This window comes from Megalopta genalis, chromosome 6 (genome assembly GCF_051020955.1).
Source record: "Megalopta genalis isolate 19385.01 chromosome 6, iyMegGena1_principal, whole genome shotgun sequence".
In the NCBI taxonomy this organism is placed as follows: Eukaryota; Metazoa; Arthropoda; class Insecta; order Hymenoptera; family Halictidae; genus Megalopta; species Megalopta genalis.
This window is the reverse complement of record NC_135018.1, coordinates 10,607,114-10,621,741: the sequence shown is the minus strand read 5'-3', so window position 1 is coordinate 10,621,741 and position 14,628 is coordinate 10,607,114. Positions and strand designations below refer to the sequence as shown.

Sequence of the window (14,628 nt, the reverse complement as noted above, 5' to 3'; positions counted from 1 at the left end):
TCCGCAGACGAAACTTAAATATCTACACCATTCGCTTTCTCCGTCAAGAAAGAAGCAGGACGGACATTCATGTTTCCCTTAGTTTCGCCAACAGAAACCTGATAAGCTTAATCTTTAGGGTTGGACTATTTGCTCGACTTTTGTGTACACTCTGAAAATGCTTGGTGTTATACCCCTTTTAGCATTTTATTGCTCGCTGTATTTACAAGACGCTGGTCCCATAACCGGCGCTAAAAACGTCACGTTAACGAATCTATTCGGTAAAATGAACGAAAAAGAAAAAGTATGACAAAATTTTGTCGGAGACCGTGTTATCAAGAAAAGTATTCTGATAATGACTTTGATACAACGTAGATAAAAACTTCGATAGCGATCAAATATGTATGTTCTTATGCACAGTTGAAAATAGATAATCTCGCAAATAAAAGTGTTTAAAATTTTAATCAAAGCTTATCTTATGTTGAATTTCAATAATAATAAACTCTACCAGACCAAGAATTGGTCAAAATTTTATTCGGATGACGGATAAGAGATAAAAGACTATCGAATTCTCAATTCTATTCGCCGCTATCGAATAAACATCCAATTCAATAAAAATGTATCTAGACAAACATTTATCCGGATGAGATTTTATTCGAATAACAATTGATTCGACCAAGAGCTCATACGGAAAATAACCGATTTAAAGAACTTTTAAGAATCATTCGAATAAATAGTCAGAATCATTTATGACGAATAATGAATAATCGTTGTTCAAATAAAATATTCGATTGGAAAGAATTTATTCGGATAATTATCTTAGATAAATATTTATTCGAAACAATTCGAATAATGCCCAACACTATACCAGACAAATACACTGCCAGGTACAATAGGTAAATTTACACAATTATCGTAACCAAATTGTGCATGATCATATACGTCGTGTACAATAATGATCATGCTGGGATTTTTTAAATTAAATTAGCGCGTCGTCTGCACAGCCTGCAGTTCAGTTTTGATAGAAATGCTATAATAATTATTGTAATAGAAATTTCGACATGTTAAGGAGTAAAGCTTCAAGTTCTCTGAACTTGGTCCGTCTGTTCAGTCTACTCAATAGGAAAAAAGAATGAGAAACAAGTTTGACAGGCATTCGCAGCTATAAAAATTCTTCTATCTGTCTCTACTCTCTACTGTCTCAGCGACTTCCCAGCAAGTGCCTAGTGTGCTGTGACGAAATAGGCACTTCATCCACCGTCGGGGATCCTTGATGTTGGTTAAGACGATACTTAAAACCAGGGAGGACATTTTAAGGTTACGGCTTGAGAGTCGCCAAGGAAACACGTAAACCCATACGCACGCTAATTTATTGGCGACAGAGTCGAGATGCGTGTCTATTCACCATCCTTGACAATCCGAATGCAATTTCGAATCGGAATTTAGACGAGCATAATGAGTACTTCGATCCAGTAGCCGTGAACTTATTTCCATCAACTATCCAAGTGAAGGGGATTTAACGATGATAATGAAACTGCTGGTTTTTATGATTCGCTTTTATGTTTCTCTGTTCTATGAATACTACAGTGGTAGAAAATAATACTATAACAACAATATTTTTTTGGCAAGAGCAATTTGAAAATATTTTAGACTTTCGTCGCCAAAGTCTGCCAAATCTCTGTTTGTGATAGATCATAACTGGATTTTTATGTATTTATGGCAAAAATGTGTACAAAACTGTAACAACGTCAGAAATATGTAAACATATAAATATCTTACACTGTTTTCAATTCAGTAAAATAATCAAGATATAAAATCAATTTTTGTTTAACTTTTAATAGTTAGAAGTGAGATACAACTTTTTTGTTTTGCATAAAAATACTGAGTATAGTCACAACCGTTCCGGAATATTAATGAATAAAAACTCAGGTACAAGTGGAGCAGTTAATCCCTCTAAGTCTCTATCCTTATATTTAAACTAATATTTACATTTTTGTGTACGTAGTTCACAGCTAACGAAACAATCAGCTATTTATCGAGGGACGAAAATAATCAATTCATGTAATTATTTTGATAATATAGGGTAGATCTATAAAAATCGACGGTCAAGATCATGAAAGAATTACATTCTAAAGAAAGAGGAAAAAAGTTATGACAAAAGAAGAGAATTGACCTGCTGCCATTAAAAACTTAAATTATCATTTCTTCCGCAATGGAAAAGCTCCGAAAGTTGAACTCGAACTCCGATTTCCGTTTTGTCACAGGTGTCCCGACTCCCGACATAACCGAGGCTTCTTTACGTATAACTTCGAATCTTTCTTTAAATTCTGATTCAACTCTGATTAATTTCTCTTAGTTCACGACTACTAATCCGCAAATTAACTTTCATAATCCAGCCACTTTGCAATTCCGAGTTTTTCTTTATCCGAGGCGCGGACGAAGCAAAAACTTGTTAATCTACCGAGTTTAATCTGCAATCTAAACGTCGTTATAAATCATGGAAGAACATGTGCTTCACCTCAAACATGATTTACGTTTGTAACTGTGCGTTTATCGTTCAAGGAACCTGCGTTGTTGTCACTTTAAAAGATCGATGATTTATCACCGCGGTAGAAAATTTACATACTGCTTCTTCGACATGTAAGAACAAACTTCTGATTGGGAATACGTAGCATTTCCCGCGCACATTCAGCGATCTCGCAAGAAAACATTCAATTTTCCTGCTGCTGAACGCGCGCGCGCGCAAACATATGTACGCTCGCGGCGATAATTAATTTTCTCGTTTTAATAAACACGAACCACTCCGAGTTTCTTTGTAACTTCTTCTTTGTAACTTGTAATTTTTTCACGCGTTACAACCGTTTTAATATTTATCTACAAACAGTAGCTTGACGCGTTCGTGTTATTAGCATACTTGTGGCATTAGCATACTTTTTGCGTTGTGTAAAAAAATAACCTAAATGAATAGAATTATGCAATGTCTAGACTATGGATCGTTATGGAAATTTGCCTGACACTGATTTATAGGAGAGAAAACTATGTAGACACCGATTTATATTATGTAGCAAAGATTTGACTGGATTTATAAAAATACGTGTGACCTGTTAAATATTATTAAAATTTATTTTAAATCATCGTATGTGTCGCACGATGAACGTACAGTTATAATTAGACTGCAGATTTTTATGTAAAATGAAAACTGCCTGCCTCAGTTCCAAGCAGGAACTTTATACCGGTATTATTCCAGCAAATCTATGCCGTAATCCATATAATACCAAGACATCAATACCTATATAATATCGACACCAATACACTACCGAAAACTTAAATAAATACCAGTATTATTTCGGGATTTCGTTCGGGTAGGATATATATGTAATATATATCAGGTTTATATATATAATACGCATGTATATTATAAGGCCACTGAATATAATAACGATAGAAAAATAAGACCGATTATTGACATCTGCTTAAAAGATGCTTGGAAATTATAATGAAATCTAAAATTCGGAAAAATTACCGATAAATATAGGTAACTATCTCCGGCATTCCTAAATTTCGGTTTTCAGAAAGGTTATGAAGGGGTACAACCGAAAATCACCGGTGAATCTCTGGTTACAAGAAGTAGACACTAAATAAAACGTTCTTCCTTCTAACAAGTTTGATAGATCAAAAATATGACATCGACATTTTCTAATTCTTTTGATCTTTCTACTGTGTATATGCATAAGATCCGTATTCTAATTAATAATATTATTACAATTTTCTGTTACTACCAAATAATTCAATAAATTCTAGATATTAATCTGTCAATCAAAAGTTAAAAATGTGTCACTGCATTGTTTATTAGCATCTTCATTCTGAATACTTCAAATTTATTGCAATAAATGTTCTCAAAAGATTTAAATAAATTAAAGTTCGAATTATATCGAACTAAAATCTACAATATTTTAAAAAATGTCTGATCTTATTTAATTAATGGTATTATTTTGACGAACTGTTACTTCGACGTGTCATCAAGACATAAGATACCTAAGAATATTTTGTTCTCATTGTCAGAATAATTATCGGCGTGCATTCTCAAAAGTATACAACATCTAATGTTCAACAGCCCACACATGTACGTGTGAAATTGATCAGGCCGCAACTGTACGAAAATTTTTCATGTAATTCAAAGAACTCGATGAACAGCTAAAAACCACTACGGACGTACAACGTGAGGAAGTCGATCAGAGAGCGATAGAGAATCCAGGTCGGAGTGTTCCAAGCCATTATTCAATTTACTTTCAGATATTCAGAAATATGATTTACGTCGATAGCCGTAGGGAGCCAAAGCACGTACACAGTGTCGCACAAACGCATATATACACACGCACACAGAGTTTCGGAGTTGCAGACACTACGATTTATCGCCCTACTATCAGAGATGTATTTTCATTTTCCTCGGTCCCTGTAAAATGTACTTCGGAAGTTCAACCCGGCCATGTGTAACTTGCATCGCGACAACCCCGAGTTTCAGTGCCTCAATTTATGCAACAATATTGGATCTCTCGAGGGTTGTTGCAAATCTCTCAACCCTCGGAAGACGGTGGACCGAGTCTGTTTTGACATGCTTTTCGCAAACGTTGTTTGTATTACCTATTCTCGATGAATAGGTTGAATTTGCTATTATTAAACACTGCAACTAGAGAGTCCTAAACGCGATATTGATATTGTTCTGTAACAATGACGAGATTGGAATAGAGTTTCTCGTAGAAACGTATTTATATACATATAATTTCAGCGAATGATTAACATTTATATCGATAACGGTGGACTACGGATTTCATTAGATTAACAAGATTGTTAAATTATTTCCAACTTTTTAGTACTATTTAAAAGAACAAATATAGTTCTATTCAACTCCTGTATCTCAGAATTGATATAGAATTTTTATTTTGCATAAACCGGACAGCAAATTCTTATGCAAAATAAAACTTATCTTTATCAATTGCAACAAAGATGAGTCAAATAAAAATTTCTTTCTTTCTTTAATAATTTTAGCGAATCGAAAATAATACATAGATGTCCCTAAAATCTTTTATTATTTTCTTCGTTTAAAATTTCACCTACACATTTTTTACAAATGCATAAAAATCCCCGGTCTAATAATAACACATAAAAACAAACCGAATGTTTAACGGTACGCAAAATAGCATTCAACATTCCAACGACTTGTCGACGAACATGTTTGCACCCAGCCATTTCGCCATTAGACTCATCAATCCGCAACACTCTTTCCCCGCCTCGCAATGTGCAACTTTTAAGGTGCTCAGCGCACGCCGAAGCCTTTCTGCTTTATTCTGTCTTTCCAATAATGGTTTTTTAAGTACCACACAGTCTGGAATGCCGTCCTCCACACCCTCCTCCCCCCACCCTGTACCACGCTGTTACCATCGAAATTGTTTCGTCTCCGAGTTTATTTATCTCTGCAGTTATTTAAGTTCCTGCACCCCTTTTACGCCTCTTGCTTAAGGTTTCAATAAACCGATCTTCTGCCTCGATTATTTTTCCAGACTTTCCTGGTCTTTTTACGGTTCGTATATCGCATGATTTCAAGATTCCAACTCTTCCTTACGAAACTGTAATTATATCAGCGTTTGATTCGATGCTTAATTGTTTTCTTTTCTCACACATCATGGTGTAACGAATGTCCAATTATAGTTGAACTCGATATAGAACGAGAGAATACTATCCTACGCTCTTATCTGGAGTTCATGGATCATGAATATAAACATTTATATTGGTCTAACGAGAACAGAGAAGCTACGTTCAAGCAATACAGCCATCGTACAGTGTGAAACAAGAAAATCTTACAAACCATCCGCACACGACAGGATATCAATATGTAATAATATGCTCAATATGTAAATATGCTCAATATAAATAATATGCTCAATATCCTAATAATCTGCTCATTATGTAAACTTTTGGTTGCTTGAAACATTCGCATAATATAATTCTTCAATCCAGCACTGCTGAAGTACGTACAATCCAGAGTTATAATAAAATTCGGTGATAAATATCACTTTACAACAATATGTTTCAACGTATCACGTTTGTGTAAAAATGCAAATGTATACAGGTTTCGCCAAGATCTGATTTTTTTAGAGATAATGCATTTTAATGCATGCTTTGTCACAAAATATACAGGGTGGGCCGGAAATCGTAGTACAACCGAGCAGGGGTAACTACTAAAATCTACGTAGGAAATAAAAAAAAAATCGGTATAACATTTTTTTATCCGGGACTCCGTTCTCGAGAAAATCGACTTTAAATTTTGTTCATCTTTGTAATGGATTTAGTTGCCGTCTCTTTTTCTACCGCAGTTGCTTCCGTTCGAGATGGTGTTTACAAATATTGACAAAGATGTAAACATTCCGTTTACTACTGCTCGTTGCTCAAAAGAAGTCCGTCATTTCGGCAGAGTGACAAGGGAGGTATTCCGCTCGCTCCGCCCGATCTGCATGCCAGTAATCCCCACTTTTCTATGACCTCCCGAAACCTACTTCTATTGGTAAACGAGAAGACCCGCAAGCTAATCGACACGAGAAGCAAGGGTCTAAGCGAAAGTCTAAATCCTATATACAAAGATGAACAAACTTTAACCGTTTGAGTCCTAGGGGTTATTGAGAAAAAATGCCGAACAGCGCGACAGCGCTTGTCTTAACCGATTGCGAAGAGAACCAAGCGACACGATAGCGCTCGTCAAGGTTGACAAACAAAATAAAATAGGACAGGTATGGCCTTGCCCTCAGTAAAATTGAGCGCGACACAAAATCTAAACAGCATAATCACGCTGCTTGGGACTCAAACGGTTAAAGTCGACTTTCTTGAAAACAGAACCCCGGATAGAAAAATGTTATGCTAAATTTTGTTATTTTTTCACGTAGAATCACACGATGCTCGGTTGTACTACGAATCCTGGCCCACCCTGTATTTTAGCACAGATATAATAAAATTCCAATAATATAATTCTGTAAAAGTATTAATTGAAATAAGATTTAAAGAATAATATTGTTCCTTGAAAATATTTAGATTGCAAATAAAGAATAGAGAATTCTTCCATCAATTTCAAAATCATATAAAGAATATAAAAACACCTAATCACACCTTTATCTTTCCAGACACAGACCGAAGATCATTGTTTATTTGAGATCTGGGCACATTTAAAATAATATGTTATTATATATCATAATTATTTCCATGCCCGTGATCACTTTCGAAATATTATTTTAAATAACATGTTATTTTATTTTATAATTATTTGACATAATCGTTTGAAATAATCGTGAAACTCGTTTTGCAAATTATATGGTTATCTAATTATCGGTTCTAAGTTTGGTTTAGGCTGCCATCTTCATTGATGTTTCTCCAAAATAGAAAACAACACGGGTAAATAACATCCCTCTTTCATTTTCTGCATCAGTGAAACGATTATTTTCTCTTTCGCGACAATATTTAAACGACCCAGACAAAAATCTCCTCAGCTTGATCTTTTTGATGAACGAGTTTTGCTCAAAACAAATTGCAGTAGAGGTTTCTCAAAATAAAATCTTTTGTTTCATATTATTTCAAGCATGATATCTTCATGAAAAGAGAGTTTTGCTTAAAACAAATCGACGTAAAGATTTCTTTATATAAAATCTTTTTGTTCCATATTATCGCGAGGATAGTTTCGTCTGTCGTACGTGAAATAAAAAAATAACGTTACTATTTTTATTTCCAAATAACAGCATGGAAAACAACTGTTCGAAATGAATTATTTCAAATAGTTATTTCTTATTTTCGTTTCAAATAAAATTTTCCCAGGCCTGGCTTACTGAACAACGAGTATCGTCGAGCGAAATCTTTGACATTCAATCGTTAGAACGTCGTTTTCATTCACCGGCATGTAAACCTGAGCCAAAGATGTTCTAGGAGAACTGCCCCATCAAAGTGTCCAGCAATTAAAGCGCGGTATCCGTGGGATACTCTCGATTTTACTAATTGGTCGCAAGGAAACGATAAGCGCGCGACAGAGACAGCTGAAACTAATGGCGTTGCGTAATGCCGAGAGAGAAATTTCAGCGGGACGTTCTGTCACGAGTTTAAAATAAATTACCGCGATGCAGGCCGATGACCTGGCCCGCCCAGCACGTGCAAAAATCTTTTTCCCCCTGTAGCATCCACGCCACACGCGGAGCTAACAGCATCGTAAGAAAACGATTCGGCTGCAAGGATTTCTAATTGGGAACATTTTAAGCCCATCACGAACGCTCAGCGCCTCGTCTTTAATTTGCAGTCGATAGACAACTCGGGTGTTCTTTATCTTCAACCGATTGTGTCCCGTCTGAATCCGTATCTTTCGTTTTCAAACAAGAAAACACATGTGATCGCTTACTAATGTCCAAGCAGAGTTGGGCATATTTTTTACTCGAATAACGAATACAATTTTATTAGAATTTATTCGAAATATTATTCGAATAACGAGTAATCGGTAAAATTTTATTCGTAGAATTTATTCGAAATATTATTCGAATGCAACTTTATTCGCAGAATTTATTCGAAACGTTATTCGAATAACGGCTTGTTATTAATGTAAAACAGTGATCAATGAGAGGCAAAAAATCAGCTGGCGCGAGACGACCGAGTCAATGAGCGGAACTCTCTCTAGGATCTAGAATCTGTATCGTTTTTATGTTTCTGAGCTACGGAAGTATAATGTTCGTAAAACTCACGTAAAAGAAGAACAACTTCGAATTAAATCAATATTTACATTTTGAAAAAACGCCGAATATTCTTCAAATACGCAACAATAAATTTCTAAAGGTTGGAACTGATATGTTCAATAATTAACTTTAAAAAGTTCCCGAATAACGCCAGCTTTTTTTTACCGTCGGAGTAAGGAGCCGCCTTAGATATCAAGAGACGCCAGAATTACATTAAGAAAAAAAAAGAACTGAGAAACAGTTGTTTGGTAAAGAAGAAGAAGAAGAAGAAAAAGAAGAAGAAGAAGAAGACGACGACGACGAAGAAAAAGAAGGAAAAGAAATACTACAATAATGACGTACAATGACCAATTAAGCTTGTGTGAAACACAAGTATCCGACACTATAATTTAATTTGCACCATGATCTGTGCAGTTATTTTTTTAAATATTGTCTTCGAATTTATTATCGCAATTTCTCTAATGTTATTCATCCAGTTGATTTGAGATTCTCCACGTGTGGAATTATAAAGATCAGGTTTTATTACGCAAGAACCCGTAAATATGGTAAGAACCTGAGACTGATTAATTCCTGTACAAATGAATTCTTATTCGAATAACAAATAATTTCGTATTCAAATGAATTTTTATTCGAACAAAATCTTATTCGGCTAAATTATTATCTAGATAAATTTGTATTTGATAATGTCGAATAAGATTGTATTCATTAATCGCTATCTCTTATTCGCCATCCGAACGAAACTATGTCCAACTTTGCATAGATCTCACTTTACAGTTCTAATTCACCTATCAAAATACAATATCGAAGCAAAAAATTTCATTGACCATTTAACAGTATTAAAATCATTGACTATTGTTATTGCTTAATAATACCTTCTGACGAGTGCAAGCTTGATATATTCAGTTTTGAAATTTTATTTATATGACGTTCAAAGTATCATTCACATTTGGCTTTTGATTAAAAAAAATTAATAACTAGTTGTAAGTCTCTTTCAGATTAACGATCAGGCGCGGGACCTCAATTAAAAATGAATTAATCTCCGTATCAAAGAAACCTCAAATCACCGGTAAAAGTTAAATATTGTGTAAACAGAAATTAATTATCTCGTAGCGGTGAAATGTGCGTCAACTGCAGCGTTAAACCGTCGAAACGTTTAGAAAGTATTGAATGATTCTTGTAATTAATATTTCCACCGCAAACAATAGAATTTCACGCGCAATTAGTCAGTTCGCCGGTTACGCATAAACCGCAAAACGTCGCTGGACTATCGGTGGGGTTAAAAGTGTCGCTCTCTTTCTCTCTCTCTCTCTCCCTCGCTCTCTCTCTCTCTCTTGCCCCCCCCCTCTCTCCGCATTCCGTTTTCGCACGTGGGGTTGTTAAAACATCAACAAGTACAACCGCTGCGATTCTAAGTGCACTCAATGTCCTACCCAGCGGGAGAGCGTTGCTATTATTGTTGCTGATGCATTCATGTACCTCGACACGCATGAGACATATTTTATGCGGACGATATTAAACAATACCGAACAATGCCGTCTTGCCTGCCTATAAGGAAAAATATTTCGAAATCGTATTACGTTAATGCTCCCATTCCGTGCGGTCTGACTTTCAGCCGCTGGAATTTTTATCAGGTTCGTGAATTACTTAACCTTTGTACGAAATTTCTAATATAGTGCTGTCAATAAGTGGATTAAATTGATCGAGTGTGTCTCATATTTACGGGAAATAATTCCCAAGGACAAACTCAGTTTGTTTAATTGCTACAATTTATTATTTTCATTATCTTTTAGACTTCCACGATATAATTTGAATGAACGCAAAAGCGTCCACGCACCTTTTAAAATGATATAATTTGACTTAAATTTTCTTTGAAATGTTAGAGAGACTAGCTCATTATACAATATTTAAAATACTTTTTTTTCTAATTTTTAGTAAAAGAACTGATCTTTGTTATCTTATCCTAAACAAAAGTGTCCCATTCATGGCAGTTCTCCCCGAGTAATCGAACTGTTGATTCCGAATAGTTCAAGAAGGTGTAGCTAGACCAGAAGATCCCGTTGATTGAATAACGCCTAATCGAATAGGACACGAGACGCGATTTCCCGCGACGTCGCGACGCGTTCAACGGAGCATACGTCAGACGCGAGACTGCGGGGCAAATAGCATCCTTGCAATAATTACCGCTAGCACGGTTCGTGGCCGAATGGACCGGTCAGTTTCGAATTCGTTGCCCGGAGGTTTCGTGCAAGCTGCACTTTCGAGAGAGCATCGAACAGCATTACAAATTGCAATGCACGCACAACCTTATACGGATGCGAGAAAGCGGGCTCTCTGCCTTCGCCCGCCTCCCCTTTCCCCGCCTCGTTCAGCCGTTAACCCTCCTGATCCGGACCGTGGAACCCGGTCCTGGACATCAAACAGGACCAGATATGCTGTTGCAGCGTCGAACTGGTATACGTGCGGTAGCACAACTCTCTCTCTCTCTCTCTCTCCCTCTCTCTCTCTCTCTCTCTCTCTCTCTCACTCACTCACTCACTCACACTCTCTCTCTCTCACACACACTCTCTCTCTCTCTCTCTCTCTCTCTCTCTCTCTCTCTCTCACTCACTCACTCACTTATTCACTCACTCACTCACTCACTCACTCACTCACTCACTCACTCACGCACTCACTCACTCACTCATTCTCGCTCGCTCGCTCTTTCTCTAACTCTCTCATTCTTCCAGCAATCTTTCGCAATCGCTCTATCTCTGACGCTCCGCGCCTGCTTGCTCTCTTTCTTTCCGTGGACCAGGTGCAATCGACAGGTCGCTGGCATTGCGACCGCGAGATCCATTCATTTATCGATTGACCTTTGATCGGAAATAGATATCGCTAGAAAAAACTTCATTGAAATCGGTTAACACGTTCGTTACCACCATTTGTCTCGGTAACTGGCTCCATAGTCGTAATGTTTGATTAATGCGCTGACGGCGCCATAATGGCCATCGATGATCGGTATTGGCGATCCGTTTAGAAATGGAGCAGAACTTTTTCGTGCCGGGCATCAATTAAAATGGTTTATTTATTACGATCCGTGCATATGAAATGTCCAACTCCGTAATACTGCAAGTTTTTCTTTTTTCATAAATTGTGTAATGAAAAATGAGATCAGATAGCACAGGTGTACTATGTACCATGCAGACTGGTGGACAACATTACAAGACACTTAGGAAATTATTAGTACAGGAACTCAACGTAATGCTTACATTAAAATGCACTTCGTGTAAAACGATATAGTAACAATATAGTAAACTGTTATTTATAGCAGAATGATGAAACAAAATTCGTTGATCGTTCAATAAAAAACACCGGCTATCATGTTAGAGCGTATTTTCAAGCTTCAGTTCAATTCCAGTTTTAGTTTGACCAGTGCGGACTTAAAGCATGGATCATATCAATCGTACATAAAGAAAGTTATACATGTAAGAGTCTGCCTAAACGAATAACACAGGTAGGAAAAAATAAAGGACGCTCTACCCACTGCTAATGTTCCAAAAAGTGTAATAATTTAATCTAATTTCGTACATTTTCTTTATTTTTAGAAGCAGTGTCTTATAATTTTGTCGAAGCAAAATTACGCTATTTTGGTTTAAATTAAACATCTTTTGGTTACTTTCTGCAAAATTTATAAAAATGTCATTTAAAAGTAAACTATATTGCATGACAAGAATATGTAAAGTATTGTCGTCTAGAATTATAACGCGTAGCATAATTCGGAGAGAATACGTTGCGTTTATTAAAATAAAAGAATTATGATAACTATTGTCGAAACAGATTCTGACAGCGAACATATTAATAAAGCCTTTACGTGTGGCTTTACGTATTGACAGATCAAGAATTGTTTAAAAATAAAATAGAGAGTAGAGCAAACCAACCAGAAAAAAAACACATTCGAATGATTTGCTTGCAACAAGATATGTACGTAATGAATACTTTTTAATTATCCCACGGTTTACGAAGATACTTTTACAGGATTGTAAACATCATTTCGATTCAATCTATTTCCATACCATCGTAGTTACACTTCAAACGAATTCGGAAATTACTCGATCGCTTTCGCAAACAATAGAGAAAGCGAGAAAGCTAAGGAACAATGAAGGAATTTCAAATCAAAAAGACAATAGGGATCAAAGTGAAATAGATCCACGCTTGCCTCGCAAAGCTCTTCTATTCTCGTGACGGAACGTCAAGAGGGCGAACCTACGCAAGAACTTCGCCAGGATTAGATACGGACTATTTTCGGTTTGTTTCTCATACTTTATCTTTTATCCCGCATATTCTTTATTTTCATTGCTTTCTTCGGCTTCTGTTAACATGGCTCTCCGAGCTTTCGATTTCTTTTCGTTGTTGACAAATCATTTTCTATTAAAAGCGCCGAGAAAACATTAACCCTCCAACCGCGGGCAACGTGGAATTCCCGTTCCGAATATTCTGTAAAATTTAGTAAAAAAAGAACCTAATGTAGAAATTTTTAATTTTAACCCTCCGACAGCCGTACTGGGTCAAAATGTCTCACATTTTTTTTTCGAAAAAGTGAAATCGACAATTAAATCAATATACTTGGAAGAAATTAGTTTCAAAGAAAAGTGCAATTAATATTAAGGATTTTAAGATAATAGATGTTCGGAACAACAGATTAAGTTAAATATGTCGCAAGTAGAACGTGACATCTTAGAGACGTCAATTGTACGGCCATTTTACATCCATTTCACGTCCATTTCAGGTCTGAACGTCTACAACCTGAAATGGACTTCGTTAAGACGTCTTATTTCAGACGTTAAAACGACGTCTAGTTCTATAAGTCTTTTCAAGACTCAATTTGGCACTAAAATTAAATCGAATGCAGACGGTGAAGTTAACTCACTTCGCCTATGCACGGTTCAGCTAGCATAGAGCGAACAACCGAGCATTTTTATCCTATTTGCGTATGCAGGTTATTCGCGGACAAACTGGCTGGAAAATTATAGTCTACCAATACCGCTCGTTCCCCATTCTACCTAAAATGACTTCAGCCCGCCAGAAGTACGCCTCGAATTTTCCGGGCTCGGTATTCAATCGAGAACTATTGCGAACGAGCATATGCACTGGTCAAAATTCGTTGGTCCCAGCGTTTCTTATTCCGCCACGGTCGCACGATTCTGCTCCACTATTTCGCCGTCCCTGTTTCCGAATTTAAATTTACCTCCGACGCGCGTTCGGCCTGACCGTTCTGCGAAATTCAAGCGAGCATCGTACCTTTTTACGTCATATCGAGAAACGAATCGGTAGAAGAGGAGGTTGGGAGAAGGGGGAGACAAGTGGCACGAAAGCGAAAGGAGAGCAAGGAAGCAGAAGAAGAAAGGGTAAAAACAGAACGGGATGGAGCGAGTAAAAACTTGGGAAAGCTGCAACGGGGTCCGTACGTGTCTGGAAAGAAGAGAAAATTGTGGAAGGGAAGCAGAGAGGGATAGGGTGGACTTAGAAATGGAAAGAAAAGGGCGGAAAACCACCAGCGACGTTGCGCTCAAAGAGTGTTGTGCTAGCTATCGCGAACCCGATTCGTATTTAGCAGTACCTACCAGTTCCTTTCCCGCCAAGATGGCTCAAAGCCTTTCAACTTCCGATTTTCCTAAGATCTTGAAATTATGCAGCTGTGTACACGCTCGCGAAAAAGAGACACTGCGTCTCGTAACTATAAAATCGCCTAAAAATTTTCAGTTTTCATACATCGTAGTTAAAATATAATAATGAATCAAGTATGCCATATTTCAGATTGCACCGAAAAAACGATATTATTCTAAAAAGGAATTTTCAGTCGGTGAAAAAAAGAGAAACAGAAGAAAAGTAATTTATTCTTGTTTTGTAACTACAAAAC

General features: G+C 36.7%; 1 protein-coding gene across 1 annotated transcript in view; it reads right to left on the bottom strand.

The window, feature by feature from the left end:
* Positions 1–14,628, bottom strand: part of dally (division abnormally delayed protein) — a 219,796-nt gene that overhangs the window by 189,466 nt on the left and 15,702 nt on the right. The window lies entirely within an intron of this gene.